The sequence below is a fragment of the Musca autumnalis genome, unplaced genomic scaffold (genome assembly GCF_047663935.1).
Source record: "Musca autumnalis isolate F117 unplaced genomic scaffold, ASM4766393v1 scaffold_1, whole genome shotgun sequence".
Taxonomy (NCBI): domain Eukaryota; kingdom Metazoa; phylum Arthropoda; class Insecta; order Diptera; family Muscidae; genus Musca; species Musca autumnalis.
This window is the reverse complement of record NW_027411644.1, coordinates 135,373,287-135,394,425: the sequence shown is the minus strand read 5'-3', so window position 1 is coordinate 135,394,425 and position 21,139 is coordinate 135,373,287. Positions and strand designations below refer to the sequence as shown.

Below are 21,139 nucleotides of genomic sequence, written 5' to 3'. Positions count from 1 at the left end.
GTGCCTGAAAGGAAATACGCGGAACTTCACTATTTCCTTGTACACTCCTACTTTCCAAAAAACAAGAACTTGTTTTACTATATATAGTAGGCCGGGGCGATTTGAAAGCCTTAATGAGCCCTTCGCGTTTCTGATTCCTGGGATTGAACTAAGCAAAAAAGTCGACTGGATCATATATCTACCGTGAAAATCGAGCCTCCCGATTTTGACTTTATGTTTTTTATTGACGTTTTTTGGATATTTTGGCATATAACAGCCAAACTTAAGAACTCTCCAATACATCGCGAAATCATTGGAACTCTCCTTCAGGCAGTTTTGGCTTTGAGAAGGTACAACCTTTTTGAAAAATGCCGATAAATGACACTGTGCTACAAAAGTTGACCAGAAAAATATTCAAGTGTTCTGATGCAAAATTATATCGTGTTGGGATCCATGGACAACGACAATGCCTTTAGTTCGTTGGGGTCACTTCGTTTTATTTTTTTATAACGGTAAAAGTAGTGAATCTAGTGATCCTTCTTCCTTTTAGAGGGGTGGATAATATCTTTAGAACAAGATATTATTTGTTTAAATCGGTTAACAAATGGCTAAGTTATAGTGGTTTAAGTCTGAAAACCCCCTCAAAAAAACTATAACTGAAATTCTTGCGATCAATGACAGGATGAAACCACAACAGCCGACTGAGGATGATATCGGACGCCCTTGCTAGCAACCAATGGCTCTTCCCAAATTCGGTATTAGTAAGGTAAGGATGTATTTGGGAGGTAAGTATGTATTTGTGAGGTAAGTAGAAGTGTTTAATTATATTCCAGTAGGCCTATTCTCTAACTTTTATCGAATGAAAAGTTGTTAAAATTTATTTTGTTTTTATAACAACTACAAAACAAACAAATGAAATTGTTGTAAAATAAACAATGAGTAAAGTTGTTAAAAAGTTACAGAATGGTCTTGAACATGTAATTTAAAAATTCTTAAATTGTAAGTTAATTTTTGTAATCTGCTTTTCAGGCTCAGAATGGATAACAAATGGAAGGGGAAAAACGCATGTACTGCACGGCGGATCGCGATGGAAAAAAAAAAACAAAACTGACCCTAGCTTGACCTCAACCACAGGTCCTAAACTCTCTTCAAGATGAACACGGTAAGTACACGACTTTCTATATACACACTTGTTAACCCTTCTGTACTAATGCTTTTTCTTTTTTTTATATTTCCATGTTTTCTACCGGGAATTCAATTATATGCGGGAATTTAATTATATGATGTCTATAAAGTTGGCTGGGAGAGAAAACCATTGGCAAGCCTGGATTGTCATGCCATAAATACTGCGCCTCTCTCGGTGGATTGGAGTGGTGATGCGTATGGCTCCAAGGCGGAATTCGGATTGGCGATTGTGTGGGTTTTATTTTGATAGCATACTGTTTTGTTTATGTTGGGTATTTTTTTACTTTTATTCTCAATGTTCGTTTATTTAACTAAAGTTAAGTTGGTAAGATTTTAATGCATGAATTTGTATTTAATGTACCACTTTATTATGATTCGTTTCATATCCTTTTTCTATTGTTTCTTTTCAGGAGATTGTCTCTTCCTTTTTTATATATGTAATATTTAGTTTAAGTTTGTATGTATTTAATCCTTTTATAAGAGGTGCATTCTTTTAGATTTCAATAAAGAGCTTCGCAGTTCAACAAATTCGATGTGTCTTCTTATTGCCAGTAGTCGGAGCCATACATCCAATCTTCTCGTAGGTATCAGCAAAAAAGGACAGATTTTCATAAATTTTCCGCATAGGAAATTTCCATGTTGTCAGTCACTTTGCCAGCCTCTTTTATTTCCCCCCGTAGACGTTTCGCGAGTTATCTACAAAACAGCTATTTTGCAATTGGAGTCGTTTTACTCTTCTTCTTATTGTGTTGTTTAACCCCTTAAGAGGCGCACACCACAAACTTACTTTGAAGTCATCCTTTAACGTTTCCACAATGTTAACTACGGCATCCTTTTGCAATCGAAAATAGCCTTAAACCTAAAATAATTTACTGATTACACAGATCTTTCCAACATGAGCTTCAACTTACAGCACAGATAGCAATTCAATGGATTCGACTTGTCCCTCAAATTTCTTCTAATAGATGTCATGTCCTGTACATTTCTTATTCATCAAAAAATAATTCCACTGAACTTATCATTAGTTTTTTTGTGCCTTTTGGATTTAGTAGAGTTCACAAGTTTGAAAAAACACTGATCGATAACACGTTTATCGACAACCCAGTTGGGTTGACACCAATAATACAACATTTCATCTCAGTTGTGCTGACAGTTGACAAGCAACTCAAGTTTAGTGGCAATGCATAATCGACCCCTAAATATTTTTTAAATGCTCATAGAGAACACATTATATTTTAGTCCTATGCAGTTTTTTGTAGAAATTTCAATTAGTTTTTTAAAAAGTAAGGATTCGCTCAGCTCTCGCCATCAAAATTACAGTGTGAGGAATACACCCCAACTAGGTGTAAAGTGTGTTGCAGAACAGCTTTAGGTATGTTCGATACATGTGAGGTGCAGAGGTGAATGCCAGAACTATTGAGAGAGGAAATAGAGCTCTGTTGTAGGTCTTTCAAAATAATACACTGGGGGTATATTTTTTCCCTATAATGTCCAGTAGTGTGATTCTCTAACTCATTTTTGCTGTTACCGAAAAAATCGGTAAAATTAAATCGCAAAATTATGACCAAAAACATAAAGAGAAGTTGGCATCACTGTTTGTGCCGGTAGAAGCATTTTAATTTTACCGACAATTATCGATAACAGCAAAAATGAGTTAAGTGGGGTTCAGACGATCAGTTTTGACTGACAGCTTTTGGTCAAATATCGATTGCTTCAGTTTTGTTGTGGTGTTCGTAGCGGCCAAACAGTCATTCAAGTTGGATGACAAACCAACAGTCAAGTTGAAAAATTACTGTGTTCACATATCTATAAAATCATATAAATAACAACTTTTATTAATAAATATGGATGACAAAAAGATTGGATGTGCATTTTTGATCATTTTGCTTTTAGAGGAAGAAAATAAAGTGACAAGAAGAAGGAAATGGGTAAAAAATGGATAGGCTCCCGAAAACAATATTCACATGTGAATATTTTAAAAGAAATTCGAGATTCTGAGCCAAACGCTGTCCACTCCAGCTCCAGAAAATTCAGATTGCTTTATTTTTTTTCAATTCCCTTCTGTACGATGAGCGGATTACGTTTATTTTCTTCTTGACGTCGTCAATCCTTCTTGTATTTCTTCATAACATTTAGTAGTTCTCCATATGCTTTTGTTTTAATGTCGCGCATCATATATTCTGGACTGGTCATGTCCCAGAGGCATCTTTGCATTTCGTAGCAACATAAAAATTCATTTTCGTTGTCCATGTTTGTCGTTTTGTTTGCAATTTTTTGCTTGGCCGATATTAAAATGAAGGAAAAGATTTTTGTCTGCTATTTTTATCTCTTATTTGCAATAATAATCAATCAAATTAATAAAAACACACGACTTTTTTAACTTTTATTTGATATTTACTCTGCTAATTTATTCCTTGACTGACGTTGTTTCGTTCACACGGTCAAACAAACAAACAACCAACAGCTGACTGTCCAACATCCACAAAAAATTTTGTGGTTGCCTGATGACTGACAAAAATGAACGACCACACTGGCAAGCAACCGATTATTTGAGCAAAGCTGTCAGTAAAAACTGATCGTCTGAACCCCACTTTACAGAATCCCACTACAGTAGTGGGATTCTCTAACGTATTTTTTGGTTATCGACAAAAATCGTTAAAATTAAAATGCGTATAATTTCGGTAATTAACGATATTATTCGGTAAGTTAGTGACCAATAAAAAGTAGTCGGAAAATTCTACCGATAGCAATAGTGACGTCAACTTTTATTTGAACTTTTCATTCATAATTTTGCGTTTTAATTTGACCGATTTTTGTCGGTAACCAAAAAATGCCCTAGAGAATCCCACTGCAGATGTATTTCGATGTTTTCAAAATCGGACAGTTTTGCATTGGTCCAATATCCGACAATACATATTGAGTCAAATATTCATTCTTTGCATACTTGTCTGGGGCCGATTCGTCATTTTTTATTGTCAATATGGTCTCATACGTTTTTTTACTTTATCACACTCAATATTGTTAGTCCATTATTAGCCGCAAAAGTCATAAAAATGCATAATGACTGCAAATACATTTATTGTCACCTCAAAGTAGTAGATAATTCTTATTTTAGTCCGTATTTGTTATAAATTGCAAATAAACTTTGTATATTTCGACGGAATATTGTTTTGAGGACCAACAGCAAGAGTTGTGAACAAAAACCCGTATAGTTTTTACATAATTTGTTGCCATAAGCGAACAATTAATATGAAATTTTTTACAATTTTGGCCTTTGCAATACATTTGCTGTCAAACTGTATGTATACTTTTCCCAGGTAGTAAGTCTTTGGTCACACTAGATGGTTTCATTGAAACAATTTCATGAAATCCAGGGTTCCTAGGTCCATTTCCATACTAGAGTAAAATTATGAAGTTGCTGTAATGGGGAAATCGATTTAAGAATCCCTAAAAGTTTCAATGAAACCACTCTAGTGTGACCTTCGACTAATTAGGCAACTACAGTATTTTTGCTTACATGCACATTAATAAATCTTGTGCAAACAATGCAAAAATTTTAAATTCGCTTACTTGCAAAACAAAACATACATCTTTAGTATTTGCTGCTCTCTTTCAGAACTTGCAACAACTACTATTTTTGAATTTTTTGACGAATTTATAAAAGAAAAATAGTCAAAATTTCTCTTACACTGCTTTTGCTTGCTGTTAGCAAGAGTTTGAGCGTTTTCAGACGGTAGGGTTTGACTGCTCAAAAACGCGTTGTCCTCTTTGATTGTCATTCGTAATTTTCATATCCAGTGCTGCGTTTTTGAAGTCATTTTATGCAAGCGTACTTTTTGGACAAACAGAAGTACGGTTTTACATAAAGGTACCAAAAATAATTATGTGTGTATTGTATTCGAACATTTGTAAAAAGTAATTGTTGTGAATACCATAAAATTGGGTAAAATGTATGGGTTGTTAAACTTGTTAACAAACATATGTCATGCAGAAATGACGTAATAATTCTTAGCACCTGAAGGTAAGATGATACCTGCGTTACCAGCGTAAATTTGTAAAAGACAGATTTTTATGAAATAGAGAAGTACCTTTAAGCCCTTTGTTAGTACATAGAAGTCATATTGTTTTGAAGAACACCTTTATTTGTAAAAAAAGTGTTGAACAGGTAGATAGTATGTTACATGCTACTGTTGTTTGTATGGTATTGTATGCATTTTTTTTGCCTTAATTGTTTTATTTCAAAACATTTAAAATAATCTCAATTACGAAAACTATAAAAGAAATTTCTTATAAAATCGTAACATGTACATGAAGCAATTTTTGTATAATACAAAATAAATAAAAAATATTTCATGAATTCGTTCAAAAGTTCCTTTTGTACGTTTCCTTTCAAAAATGTTATGAACAGAATTGTTGGTATAAAATGAGAAAGAAATTCCTTATCTCATAAATATCTTTCTTGAAAAATTTAAGCCGGCAACACAGGTATCATATTTTTAAAAAAAATATTACGGTATTCTCTATTAACAATTTTAACCCATTCGTTGCACCTGCTTTTATGGGATTCACAAGAATTACTCTATTTTATAATGTTTAAATACAATACGCACATGAAATTAGGTACCTTTATGTAAAGCTTATTTCTTTTTGTACAAAAAGTACCCTTGTATAAAACGACTTCAAAAACGCAACACTGGATATGAAAATTACGAATGACAATCAAAACGGACAACGCGTTTTTGAGCAGTCAAAAACTATCGTCTGAAAACGCTCTACGCCGGTTTTTACACAAGCGAACAATGTTTGTTCAAAAACGTGAGTTCCGTTTTGATTCTCATTCGTAATTGCACTTTGAGTGTTGCGCTGTAGTTGTTGTTGTAACAGTGTTTTATTATTATGTTTGTATGTTCGTTCTCCTGTTCAATCTGGCTCTTGGTCTATCTCCAGTTCCAGGAAGTTGGCTACTTCGATGGGATGTAACCACAGATCCACTGCAGTCAGATGAGTAGGCTTGGCGGGGCAGTTTAATAGGTGCTTAGCATCGTGCGGGCCCATGCCGCATACTGGGCAGATGTCTTGCACGGTGCGATCGATTCCCGCCCAATAGGAATTTAGGCGACTGCAATATCCTGAGCGTAATTGAGCCAAAACTACTCTGGTTTGTCGTGGCAGCTGACGCTCTTCAGCTGCGATAGATGGGGGATGTGCTCCGATGACTGCATTCACACACATTCACACACACTTATGGTCTTAGCAACTGTGTCCGTGTGAATGCTTTCAAACCTGCCTGATATGCCTGTTGATCTAGAGGTTCTCTCCTATATTGTTGGAACGTCGTGTCTTGATATGCCTGGGTGTATCGGTGGCCAGCAGATGGTGATTGGTACTGCAACGATAGGATCTCATTATGTTGACGTACTGGAAGAATCTTTGCCTCCTCATGTAAATGGTCCACTGTAGATTTGAGGAGGCACCCTGTTGCTGTTCTCAGGGCGGCGTTCTGACAAATTTGAATATTGTCCCACTGCGTGTCACATAAATTCGGGGACCAAACTGGCGCCGCATAGCTTACCACAGACCGACCCATCGCTTTATACGTGGTCAACAAGGTTTCTTTATCTGCACCCCAAGTGCTGCCGGCTAATGACTTGAGGACCTTGTTCCTACATTTCAGTTTATCGCAGATAGCTGTGGAATGCGCGGACGACGTGAAAGTGGTGTCGAATGTGACCCCTAGAATTTTGGGGCAGTTTGTGGTCGGAATTCTGTTACCATCGACCATGATATCCAACTCTCTTCTATACTGCGCCGTCCATGTGGTGAACAGAGTGGTCGTGGCGGATATCTGCATATTCCTCGCGTGGAAAAAGGTTAAATAGGAGTTCAGTCTCTCACAGATGTTATCAGGGTAGGCACCTGACGCCAGGATCGTACAATCATCCGCATACGTTACGATCTCAATGCCGTCTGGAGGGGACGGAATACAGGAAAGGTAGAGGTTAAACCGTTCCGGAGATATCACCCCTCCTTGGGGAACTCCCTGTTTCACTCTACGGGGCTTGGATTTCTTGTTCCTGAATTCCACATACGACTGGCGACCACGTATATAGTTGATTATCCAACGTTTCAGACTTGGCCGGAGGTTTGTCTGCTCGATGTCCTCGAACAGCGTGGAGTGCTTGACAGTATCAAATGCTTTTGATAAGTCAAACGCCACCATCACTGTTCTATCACACGGCCGCTCCTGGTTGAGTCCTCGGCAAATATGTGTGGCGATGGCGTGCAGCGCTGTTGTCGTGCAGTGCTGCTTAAGGAATCCATGCTGATGTTCGGCAACTTGATAGCTATTTCTAATACTGGGGAGGACTAAGGCCTCAAGGGTCTTCGCTACAGGTTACAAAAGCGATATCGGCCTGTACGATTCACCTTTGCTGGCATTCTTGCCTGGCTTCAGTAGCGGGAACACCCTGCCCATTTTCCAGACTTCGGGAACAATATGGGCGGCTAGCGACAGGTTGAGAACTTTAGTGAGATACTCCACTCCCGGCTCATCCAGCTGTTTCAACAGGGTTCGTATGTTAGGTATATTCACTGGACAACAGCCGTAGACTATCACCGCATTTTCACATACAATACCAGGAACCTATGACTTCTCCTGATGACGTTATTTTAATTAATATTACCAATATACGTAATTTTTCAAAGTTCAATCAGGGTTATCAATATTTTCCCTATATATTTTCACAATACAGTTTGGATCGAGCACTCATAATCTTCTGAAAGAATTTATTATGAAAAACACCAATAAAATATATTTGTGACCGCAGATAACGAAAATGCGAATAAAAACGGTAGAATATAGTTCTACATCATATATAAAAAGCGAAAGCTTCTTATATTGAAATTTTATGGAGAATATTTTTGTGTTTGACGTCTTCTATCTAGAATAAATTTTATGGGACAAAACGTAATAAACTCAGATAAAGTACAATATTAACCCTAAAACGTGATTTTACTTTTGGAAGATTCCTGGCGTTTAGGTACGATTTAGAGTTTTGGTGTATTCGGGGACCTGCAGTAAAATATTATGACAAATAATTTTGTAGAATATTTTGATCCGATACGATAACATTTTAAAGGAGTTTTGAAACGTTTTTGAAGTGACTCGCATGATGGTTAATTTTTTTCTTAAAAAGATACCCCGCATTGTTATCAGTAACATTGCCAAAGACACTTTATACCTAAAATGCAAGGATTCCAAGGAATATGATGTCGAATATTTCAAAACCTGTAGAAATAGGCGGAACTTGCCACGCCTATTTAGGTTACTTCCCGACGTAAACTTTCAAAACGCCGATACACGTGTCTTCCTTTTTTCGGCCCTCTTTCATAATCTGTGCTGGGTTTCTTGTAATTTTAAAAAAAGTTAAATTTTGTTGTACTGTGTAGTAGTCCTTAATGTATTTATTTGCTCATATAAATGTTTCATTTGAAGCCGTGAATTTTCAACCTCACAGTAGCACTTTACATAAGGGAGGTGGAACACAATTGACAAAAAGTGGTTCTGTTGAAATGTGACAGAATGTGTTCCATGTGACACAAACAGCCCAAAAACAAGAACCCATGGAACAATTCAGCAACCTTTTGCAATTATAAAAATCGGTCGTAACTTCTAGACTAGCAGAGATATCTTACTAAAATAAACTACTGATATATTCTTTGAGTTTAGTTAAGTAGAACTGAGCTCTTAAAGTTTTCGATTTTTGTACCACATTTAATCCGTAAGTCTCAAACATTAACCTGAGTTTTTCTCGAATCAGGCAAACGGCATATGGAACATACAAAAATATTCCGTTTACAGTACCTGTACAAGTTTGATACGTTCCAGCTCAACTTCCCGAGCTCAGTCGATCACGGATCCTGATTGACGTCATCAGGCATCTCCTCTGCACGTTCCCTCTGAGGACACCATGAAGCGCAGATGCCAACTAGCGGTGGTTTTTGAGTTTTCTCTCCTCTGCGTTCACTGCAATCCTCTGCGATTGCAAGAACCTCTGCGTTCACTTATCGACCAACCTTTGAAGAGTTAACTTGTCGCGTATTAACCAATCGCGCTAATACTAAAGGGCCTCTGTCGCCACCCCAGATTATAAGGTAATCTTTGTTGTATGAGAAAAGAAATAAACATCACCAATAAATCAGCATATTATTTAATATTTAAACTGATACTGCTTGTATTTTATTTTCTTGTCCTTTTCACCCCCATTGCTCCTCAAACGGTAACTTAGCTATCAAAGAAACCTATGGATTTCCCCTCCCTCACCTAAACAGTTGGTTTAATAGAACTGGATTACTCCAGCTTTTTGTTGTTACTAAACAGTGCTGACTTATTTGTGCGTTGCGCCTCTCTTGTATTGTGATACAACGAGATTTGAAGACATCCTTTGTTGTTGCCTTGAATGGATTTTGCATCATCATCCTAACAAATCACCATACTAACACCAGGGACTTAAACTCAGATTTCCATATAAAGTGAGCTGCCCGCGAGTGCCAGTATTTTTCAGTTTTTCGGTTACAAATTTGAGTAGTAAAATAAACATTTTTGGTCGAATTTCAATTACCCTACGCGTGTGAATTAAATTCGTTGCCTTCATTTCCCCACCATATAGTCCACATAAATATTGTTGAAACTCGTTGTTGTACTGATCATCCTCAGCGGTGATCATACAAATCATTATCCGTGATCATACAAATCATTATCCGTGTTGTCATTCTTGTTAGATTAGCTCCAGATCATTTGGTCTCACCATAACAACCAACACAAAGTAATTAAATTGCCTTTTCTCATTGCAATTCCTGATTGTAGCTAAAATACAATTTGGTCGACTATTAACACCATTACTTGTGTTAATTATTTCGTTCTTCCAGTGAAAACACCTTAGTTGTTGCTAAACTTGCTAGTTCTATATCGTAGTACTGATCACGCTACGCCGCGTTGATCAACGTATTCCTATTTCTTCATAATATCACTCAACTCGTTTATTTGTTGATCTCATTTGAAAGGCCGATACCTTTAGTGAGAATTCGATGTGATATTTACAAAAACAAAACACATAAAATTTCCATTCGGGTTAGCATCGGTTATTGAACTCTCGCTTTGCTAAATAATAACTCTCATTGCACCGATCTCTTTATTTGTAGATAATTTTTTACTGTTGTTGATATTTCCCAAGGTTTTTCTAATAGGACCTTTTCGTTGAGAATTTGCTTGGCAAATTTTTTATAACAACATACATACATTTTACCCTTCACCAATTCGTCATTTGGTTTAATTTGTTATTACGATCCTCTCCAACCACAAAATATTTGGCGTTGTTATTCCCTCAAAAACTGTGGAACAAAGTCAAGTGCGCTTATGAAGTATGCAAAAACTACCTCACGACATCCGAGATGTCTTTGAGGAAAATATGGTACATCCTACATGTCTTATATCCGGTGTTTGTCTACCATTGACAGACGTCTTGGGCGCCTTAAATCTTCAGGCACTGAAACTCCTTCACCTGCTATAGTTCCTCCAATCTCACCACCGCCACCAAATGAATTGTTGAACTTTTCTAAAGAAACGAACTCTGCAGGTTTGCTCTCGGGTAAATCTTTAACTTCGGTTTCTGAGCAGTCTACTCTTCCCAACGTGCTTGCTCTAACGCTTCTGTTGATAACTTCTCATCACCTGTTGATACCTACAGCTTACCATTGCCACCTATCGACATTGAAGTTTTTGCTGGCGATTTTATATCTTGGCCAACCGTTCGGGATATTTTCAACAAAGAGGTTGAGGTTAAAAATTCGCTTCGTTCAGACATTCAACGTCTCTGCTATTTGTTGCAGAAGACCACCGGTGAGGCTCGAGAAATAGTTTCGAGATTTGCACTCACCAATTGTAGTTACCCCTTAGCGTGGAAAGCCTTGTGAAATACGTACGACAATAAGCGCATTCTGGTGAATAGCCACTTAAATCATTTGTTTAATTTCTCCTCTTTCGATAAAGAAACAGTTTCGGGTTTGAAAACTATCCAGCGTGGGATTAGTAGTTGTCTTGCTGCAATGGCCGTCTAAGACGTCATCACGGAACATTGCGATCCAATCGTTGTTTATATTTGTTTGCAGCGTTTGCCAAAATTGACTTTGACTCTGTGGGAGCAAAGCATCAAACACAAGTCTTTGTCTTCATGGAAGGACTTAGATGCTTTCCTCACAGAGAGTATACAAACGTTAATGTGTATTCAAAATATTTGCGGCAATGAAGCGTCCAAACCCCCTAAAAATCTGATCCCATCCAACACTCCCAATAATTTGCTGTCGGTACAAATATATAAAAATGCATCACCTCCTCGGTCTACTAATTCATTGTCCAATACTTTATGTGTAATTTGTCCTGATCAGGGTCATGTTCTGCGTCTCTGCCCACGGTTTAATAAATTCTCATTTGAGGACAAATTCTTTATTGTTAATAAGTATAAGTGCTGCTTTAATTGCTTATCTCGTGGTCATGTAGTTAAATCTTGCCAGAGCAAACATAGTTGCAACTGGTGTAAACAACGGCATCATAGCCTTTTCCACCGGCCACAATTTAGAAGAGTTATTTCTCCGGCAACTTCAAAACTATCTAAATCTTTTACTTTTTTAACTTAATTTTATTTATTAATTAACCATTTCAATATTTACATTATTGTATATCTTAGTTCTACGAAGCCCTTTTGGACTTGTCCGTAGAAAATGTGTATATCTAATTATGCATGTTTTGGATTTGTTTACATTTATCTATTTATATAAAATTTTTTTAACTTTTTTTTTATTTTTTGCATTTTGTTTCTAATATCTAATAGTTAGGTATTGTTTAGGTGAGGGAGGGGAAATCCATAGGTATTTTCAATAATTCAACGATAGCTCAGGATACCGTTTGATGAGCAGTGGAGAGAGAAAAGAAACCAAAGAAAATAAAAACAAAGCAGTATAAGTTTTTAATATTAAATAATATGGTTTATTGACGTATTTCTTTTCTATTCAACAACAAAGATTACCTTGTAATCTGGGGTGCGATAGAGGCCGGTTAGTAAACAACAAAGATTACCAAGTGTAATCTGGGGTGGCGACAGAGGCCGGTTAGTATTAACGCGAGACGGTTGGTTAATACGCGAAGTTAACTATTCAACGGTTGATCGACAAGTGAACGCAGAGGTTCTTGCAATCGCAGAGGATTGCAGTGATCGTAGAGGATCTTAGTCGATTATACTAGTACAATTACACATTCCAATGAGAGAAAACTCAACAACCACCGCTCGTTGGCATCTGCGCTCTACGGTGTCCGCAGAGGGAACGTGCAGAGGAGATGCCTGATGTCGTCAATCAGCATCCGTGATCGACTGAGCTCGGGAAGTTGAGTTGGAACGTATCAAACTTATACATTCCGCCTCCCTTGATAGACCAAGTGTCTAGCAATTTAATACAAGTTAGAATAGTTTAGATTCAAATGTTAGCAAAGAACATAAATTCAGATTCCTAAGTGAGCTATGTATAATACCGATATTAATTTTCAGTATAGGTTGCGAGCGATTTAACTTATTAAGGTTAACAATTATTCACTAAGTGGAGACTTCTAAAGTGGTAGATTTCAATTTCGTGCGCGATATTTAATACTATATACTTTGGGGAAGCAACGAATCCAAACTATTTTTGGCGGTTCAGCTCAATTCCGGCATTCGTGAAGATGAGAGCAATTTCCGCTTGACTTTAGACAGAACTAATGCCGATGTTTCAACTAGCTTGGAGGAGTTTTTAGGGGAGGACAACTTAGGAGAACAAGTGTCAGTTGGTGTGCCAGATTTAGTTGTACACGAACACAATGATTTAGATCTGGCAGGGTGGGTAGGAAGGTCAATTTTCTTTTTAAACTTCCAAGTGACAACTGAAAATTCTGAAGTTGGGTCTATAATTGCTCGAGCACAATTTGTTTTGCCGTTATGAATAATATTCACTTAAGCGGTTCCTAGTATGACTTTACTATTTTTAAATCTATCAGTATCTGGCTGATTGCTTTGGCGTTTGTTAGAAGAGAGGGTCGACATAGTAAACTTAGACTCTCGACATTTGACATTTGTAAAAGTCGGAGAAGTGCATGGCAAAGTAGAACTGCCTGGATGGTATCTGGGCTGCGACAAACCATAACTGGGATCTCCACTTTTGACATCAGTAAAAGACGGAGACATTTTTGATGTGGCCGGAGCAATATCTCTTCTAACTTGTGGCCGGTGGATAAGGCTATGATGCCGTTTTGTACACCAGTTGCAACAATGTTTGCTCTGGCAAGATTTAACTATATGACCACGAGATAAGCAATTAAGGCAGCACTTATACTTTTTAACAATAAATAATCTGTCCTCAAATAACAATTTATTAAACCGTGGGCAGAGACGCAGAACATGGCTCGGATCAGGACAAATTACACACGAAGTATTGGACAATGAATTAGTAGACCGAGGAGGTGACATAGTTTTAGATATTTGTACCGAGAACAAATTATTGGGAGTGTTGGATGGGATCAGATTTTTAGGGGGTTTGGACGCTTGATTGCTGCAAATATTTTGAATACACATTAACGTTTGTATTCTCTCCGTGAGGAAAGCATCTAAGTCCTTCCATGAAGATAAAGAAGACTTGTTTTTGATGCTTTGATATTTTATACTAGATTTGGGAGGAACCGAACCTGTAAGTATGTACCCGAAAATAGATTTTTGGGCAAGCAACGAATCCAAAACGATTTTTGGCGGTTCAGCTTCAAGAATTTTTGGGGTATATGTCAGCACCAAGTAGCAAGTCTATTGGGCTGTCATCAAAGGAATCTGCTAAGTCGAGATCAGGAATCCGGGTCTTCAATTCCGACATACGTGAAGATGAGAGCAATTTCCGCTTGACTTTAGACAGAACTAATGCCGATGTTTCAACTAGCTTGGAGGAGTTTTTAGGAGAGGACAACTTAAGACAACAAGTTTCTGTTGGTGTGCCAGATTTAGTTGTACACGAACACAATGATTTAGATCTGGCAGGGTGGGTAGGAAGGTCAATTTTCTTTTTAAACTTCCTAGTGACAACTGAAAATTCTGAAGTTGGGTCTATAATTGCTCGAGCACAATTTGTTTTGCCGTTATGAATAATATTTACTTTAGCGGTTCCTAGGAGGACTTTACTATTTTTAAATCTATCAGTATCTGGCTGATTGCTTTGGCGTTTGTTAGAAGAGCGGGTCGACATAGTACACTTAGACTCTTGACATTTGACATTTGTAAAAGTCGGAGAAGTGCCTGGCAAAGAACTGCATGGAGGGTATCTGGGCTGCGACAAACCATAAAAGACGGAGACAGTTTTGATGTGGCCGGCGCAATATCTCTTCTAACTTGTGGCCGGTGGATAAGGCTATGATGCCGTTATTTACACCAGTTGCAACAATGTTTGCTCTGGCAAGATTTAACTATATGACCACGAGATAAGCAATTAGGGCAGCATTTATACTTTTTAACAATAAAGAATTTGTCCTAAAATGACAATTTATTAAACCGTGGGCAGAGACGCAGAACATGACTCTGATCAGGACAAATTAAACATGAAGTATTGGACAATGAATTAGTAGATCGAGGAGGTAATATAGTTTTAGATATTTGTACCGAGAACAAATTATTGGGAGTGTTGAATCAGATTTTTAGGGGGTTTGGACGCTTGATTGCTGCAAATATTTTGAATAAACATTAACGATTGTATTCTCTCTGTGAGGAAAGCATCTAAGTCCTTCCATGAAGACAAATAAGACTTGTTTTTGATGCTTTGCTCCCACAGAGTCAAAGTCAATTTTTTGGCAAACGCTGCAAACAAATATAAACAACTCTTAGATCCCAATGATCCGTGATGACGTCATAGACGGCCATAGCAGCAAGACAACTACTAATCCCACGCTGGATAGTTTTCAAAGCAGATGAATTAGGGACAGTGCCTGAAGATTTAAGGCGTTCAAGATGGTGGTTAATTGTGGACATACACCGGATGTAGGCTATGTAGGATGTACCATAACATCAATAACATCATCCTGTGCAGCCTCGGATGTCGTGAGGTAGTTTTTGCACTCGTCATAAGCGCAATTGACTTAGTGCCACAATTTTTGAAATTCTGAACTGCGAATTTCGAGATTATAGACATTATATGCGGATTCATTAACCCGTTCAAAGGATGCTACACATTTCAAAAATATGTCTGAAGCTCTAATAAAACGAGTGAGTGGCGTGACTAATATTTTGAAGTTTAAGCGCAAAAATCTCCGAAAATCTACAATTGAATTTGCAACGAATGTTGAAAAAAGGAAATTCAATTGAAGCACAAATTGCTATAGCTCAAAGGAAATAAGGTATTTCCACAAAAACATCCAAATTTCTACGAATACCACTGTTAACGTCAAAATCCTGGGTCATAGAGGTCCTTGTTGACTTCTGGCAACACAGGCTTTTTTGGTACTCTGCTTATTAACCCATTTCGTACTTGGTGTTCGATTTTTTGAACAGTAAAATCACATTTTTTCAAAAAAATAATTATGGATGAAAAAGTTTAAATTTTAAACAAGTTTTGGTATATGTATAAAGTCTAATCTGTCAGCAAATAAAAAAAATTGTTCCCTTGAAAACCCCACCTCCCCCTCGATGTAAAGGGTAGACTTTTAAAACCTATGCTTTTGGATCTTTTTTAAATTAATTTTTAAAAATTATAAAAAAATGAAATTAAAAAAGTAATCATGGGGACTTATTGCCAATATATGTAGCCGTTTCACAAAATATAGTGAACTTGATTTACATGCGCAAGCGGACTTAACAGATGTGCAAAGTTGACTGTTCGAAATTTCGAACGCTGGTACTTAACCTACATATCGATGGGTATATCAAAACGTGAAAATTTACTGACAAATTGCGGGGAAAAGTTATTATAGTACCATATAAGACTAAATACTAAATTTCAGCCATTTCTAAAGGATAGTGCGGCTAAAAGCCTGAAATACCCTAAAATCGTTAGGTACAATTCAACGGAGGCTATATAAAATGTGGACCTATGCTGACAAATTTCTGGAGGAAAGTTAAGTAACCTCAAAAAAGATTAAATATGTATAAATTTACAGTCATTTCTGTAGGATAATGCAGCTAAATCCGTGAGATCTCCCGAAAATCGGGCGGTACCGTTCTATTGGGGGCAATCCAAAAAGTGGACCAGTGCTGACACATTTCGGGGAAAAGTTTTGTAGGTCCAAAGAAGTCTCAATACCAATCTTCAACCATATTTTCATACAAAAATTGTGAAATAAATCAATAAAACGGCAAATAAATCATTTTTATTTTACTTCTAAACATATAGCTTAAGTGCCAGTGTTCGAAATTTCGAACACCACTTTCCGTGAAAACGAAAAATAGGAAAATTTTTTTGAGTTGATTTTTGACATCAGTGGGTCCTAATTACCCTAAAAATGCTTTGTTTTAAAAAAAAATAAATAAAAAATTTTTCTCGGTACGATATGGGTTAATTTTCCTTCGCACATATCCCTCACCTATTTATATATGTATGAGTGTCGTCTGTGCTTTCTCGGTCTTTCATACTTTCCTTTTCTTCAATTATAAGTCACTTGCTATTCAACCTTTGTAACATTCGGTAAGCATCGCTTTTCAACTGATTCTTTTCTACCTTCTTTTAATAAAAAGAGCAATATTCTGTTCAAAATCACAAATTGATTCCGCCTGTGTTTTCTTTTTCCTTTTATTCTTTTCACGCAATCCATCTGAAGAAATATTGTATTTCAAACAATATTTCTTTGATTCGGGTGCTAAGCTTATCCTCTTCTACAGGAAAGCATCAAACGCTTCAGAATTGGTGTTTTCATTTGGTCCTGACGATCCGGATATAAAGCCTACTCGAAGTTTTCTGTTGTAATTTGGATTTACCTACTACTATATACATATTTTATTCCATCCATCAAGTCTAAGTCAAATTTATGATTTCGTTCTTTTACAAAAGTCAAATTTTTCTAGAAACAAAAGTGCATTTGCCGTCGGCAAAACGTCGTTTCATTCCGTCCAATACGCGGTTTCGGTGGAAGAGAGTCAGTTTTTTATTCTATATTCTAAGAGAAAAGTGCAATTGTGTGGTTATTTTAATAAGAAGATAATAATTTCTCTTTAATTCGTTAAATTCCATTGCATTTGTTGTTGCATTTACAAACAAAAAATAAAAATAAGAGAAGTTTTCTACGCTTTTTTTCATTCCAAAAAAAAACATAATTGCATCATTTCTTCTTCTTTTGTGCTTTATTCCCGCATAAATTCGAAGTTTCGCGCTGCATTAATTCGTGTGTGTTATTTACCAACAAATGACAACAACAATTCCATTCTTTCATTATTCTGTCATTGCACTTGTTCCCGCTGTGTGCTGGTGATATTTCAATATTTATTGTTGATGTTCTTGTTTTCGATTCTATTTCGTTCGATCATATGCTGATAGGGTTCTACACGTTGATTTTTGACTCTTAAAATTCCTTTTAAATGCAGAGTTCTCAAATCGACTAAATTCGATTTTGGTAGTTTCATATTCGACTTTCGTGCAGGGTTCTCAAATTTGATTTTTTCTTCCATTAAACCTGCAAAAATCTTTCGAAAAATAATAATTGGTTGTTTCTTCCGATATTATAAAATATATTCCAATACAAAAAATTTAAATTTATCCAACTTTATATTCATTTTTGGTAATTTTTTGGTTTTTGAAAATATATTTATTTTTCTTTCAATATCATTATTTCGCATAACAACAAATACGGTTTTTGGTACAGGTATATTTATTTTGAATAAATATAGTTGTTGGCTTTGTATTGTTGGACTGCAAAATAATACTTGTTTGTGTATTTATTTCAGCTATAGTCCATATTTTGTTGCTTCAAAATTTGAAGAAACAAAATGTTTAACAGTGGATAATGAAATTGATTACTACGAGCGGAGGCAGAGAATACTATAGTTTCGGAAGCAGCCAAACTTCCTCATCAGTTCTCTTAACCGCTGACTCGGTGTCGATAAACAGGTCAATAAGAGTGACCAGAAAATTAAACAGAACGAGAAATTTTCTGTATCCTCCTAAATCTGTTGACCGCACAATTGAGTCAGAATAATCAAAATCATATACCCACTACTGTTTTTTATGCTGTCTTTGCATCGCAAAGAAGACAAGCATAAGTAGTGTTGTTTGCAGTAAGCAGAGATCACAACAAAATGTTGTTTTTGCTTTATGCGTAGTCAACAAGTAAGGCCGTGCTGATTGCCTGTTATTGTTGTTGGCTTTGTATTGTTGGACTGCAAAATAATACTTGTTTGTGTATTTATTTCAGCTATAGTCCATATTTTGTTGCTTCAAAATTTGAAGAAACAAAATGTTTAACAGTGGATAATGAAATAAATATATTTGTAAAAAACGTCGTAAATATTTCTAAATTGGGCGATTCAAACATTTCTTTCAATATCACATATCTATTTTACATATATTTTTGCCGATTTTTCGTCCATTTCTTAAAAAAAAAAAAACAGTAGTAATTTCGACATTTAAATGGAGGTTTTCTTTCTCGAATTCTGTTGAAGCGAAAAGTGACTTTTTGGTATTTATACAGGAATTTCCATTCTAACCACAATTTTCAGCTTTTAATCGGAAATTCTAAATTTTGTTCATTCGACATATATTCCTTGGTTTTTTGTTCATTCCATTTTATATTCAAAGTCCTTTTGAAGATGTCGCGCGATTCATTCATTCGTCTAGCCGCTAATAATATTCTTCCAGTCAACTCTGTTCACTTAATTCGGCTTCATACCGAGGAAATAAAGTCCTTATGGACTAGAATTAAATCAGAGTATGACACTTTCGTCAAAGACTATATTTCAGAAGCCTACGAGGAAGAAGAATCAGGCGACGAAGATCAAGCTTCTGAACTGGACACAATGGACCTTACTTATTGTAAGTGTATTGCCAAATTGTCCGAAATTTCAGACGAACTGCAGGCAGAAGCCGCTCCTAAGCAATCTCCAGCCCAGTCAGTACAGATCCCCAATCCTAATCCTCCAACATTCCTTCAAGATATTCTTTCAATTTGCCACCTTGCGATCTTGAAGTTTTGTCAGGGGATTCTATGGCATGGCCCACATTCCGTGACATGTTCACGGCTATGTACATAGATAACCCCCGTCTCAGTTCTGTTGAAAAACTGTTTCACTTAGTCCAGAAGACCAAAGGTTAATCGAAAGAGATCGTTCAAAAGATTCCTCTTACCAATAGGGGTTTCTCCCAAGCTTGGTCTAATCTTAGCGATCGCTATGAAAACAAGCGAGTTCTCGTCAATGGCCAGCCTAAGGTCCTCTTCAATTTACCACTGTTCATTCCGAGTCCTCTCAGGGTCTAAAACGCCTTCAGCGCGATACAAATTCTTGTATTTCCGTCCTGAAGACCTATGATATTGATGTGAAAAGCTGGGATCCGATCTTCGTCTTCTTATGTTCCAACAGACTGCCTGATTCCACACTCACGCTTTGGGAACAAACTCTATCTGACAAGTCCAGTATTCCAGTGGGCGGAATTCGACAAATTTCTGACTAACAGGTACCTTACGTTAGAGTCTGTTTTCGAAATGCGAAGAGATGTTCCTGGTTGCAGTCGCAAGGAAAGTTCGTCCGAAGGCAAGTCTAAACCATCCAAAAAGTTCAGTTCTTTCCAGAGCAAGGTCTCTGATCCAAAGTGTCCCCTACGTCCTAATGAGGCACACATTATTCGAAAGTGTCCTAAATTTCTGAGGATGAATCCTGATGTTCGCAGTTCCGAGATTAAAGGACAAGGTTTATTTCTCAACTGTTTTTCCAAAACTCATTCCGTCAAGAACTGTCAAAGCAAGCATAACTGTTACACTTGCAATAAGCGGCACAATACGTTGCTTCATAAGGTTCCATTGAATTCTGCTTTCTCCGTACCATCAACTGTATCTAACACAACTCCAAGTTCAAATCTCAATCCCAACTCTGCTTCCTTCTCTCGTTCAGATATACAGTCCACTAGCAACGGGGTTGGGAATGTGCAAAATTATTTTGCGACTAATACTCAGGGAGTTTTGTTGGGTACAGCTATGGTACAAATTGTGCACAATGGTGTAACTTATTCAGCTCGTGCTCTATTTGATTCAGGTTCAGAGGGCACATTTATTACGGAGCGCTTGTTCAACCAAATTAAGTTACCGTTTAAGCGTGCAAATGCACAAATTTCCGGTCTGAACAATTCCAATTCTGCCAGTGTACGCAAACAGTGCACTTTCATTTTCTCCTCTAAAGTCTACCGCAATTTCGAGTTGACAGTTAACGCTTTTGTAATTCCAAGACTTTCGGGTAATCTTCCAAGTCATTCTATTCCGGCATCATTCTTCAAATATCTTCCAGATATTTCGTTGGCTGACCCTAACTTCTTTAAGAGTGCATAAATCGACTTGCTTTTTGGTAGCGACTTTCTACCTTCTTTACTGCTTCCTAATTCAAAGGCAGGGATTTGTGGCTCTCTTCTTGGTCAAGAGACCATCTTCGGATGGATCTTGACCGGTCCTGTTGCCAGTAATTATTCCGCGACAGTCAAAATTATTTAAAATTTCTGTGAAATCTCTTTACGTAAAGAGATTTCACGCTTTTGGGAGGTGGGGAATCTTCCAAGGAAGAATTTCTTATCCCCTTCCGATCAACTGTGTGAAGATCTTTTCAAGTCCACTACTACCAGAACAGGTGAGGGTAGATATGTTGTTCGGTTGCCCTTCAAGGAGGCAAATGCTGATGGTGTAGGCTTGGGACATTCCAGGTCCAGTGCTATGGCTCAATTCCTTAGGAACGAAGCT

General features: G+C 37.0%; 1 long non-coding RNA gene across 2 annotated transcripts; it reads right to left on the bottom strand.

The window, feature by feature from the left end:
• Positions 1 to 378: 378 nt before the first annotated feature.
• LOC141390837 (uncharacterized) lies at positions 379 to 2,213 on the bottom strand. 2 transcript variants are annotated; one of them, XR_012409489.1, is made up of 3 exons: positions 2,076 to 2,213; positions 1,952 to 2,023; positions 379 to 1,871 (listed from the first exon to the last, which is right to left on the bottom strand). It is a non-coding gene; the product is annotated as an uncharacterized lncRNA (long non-coding RNA). The 2 variants fall into 2 exon arrangements; XR_012409490.1 differs by having other exon boundaries at positions 379 to 1,860.
• Positions 2,214 to 21,139: the final 18,926 nt, after the last annotated feature.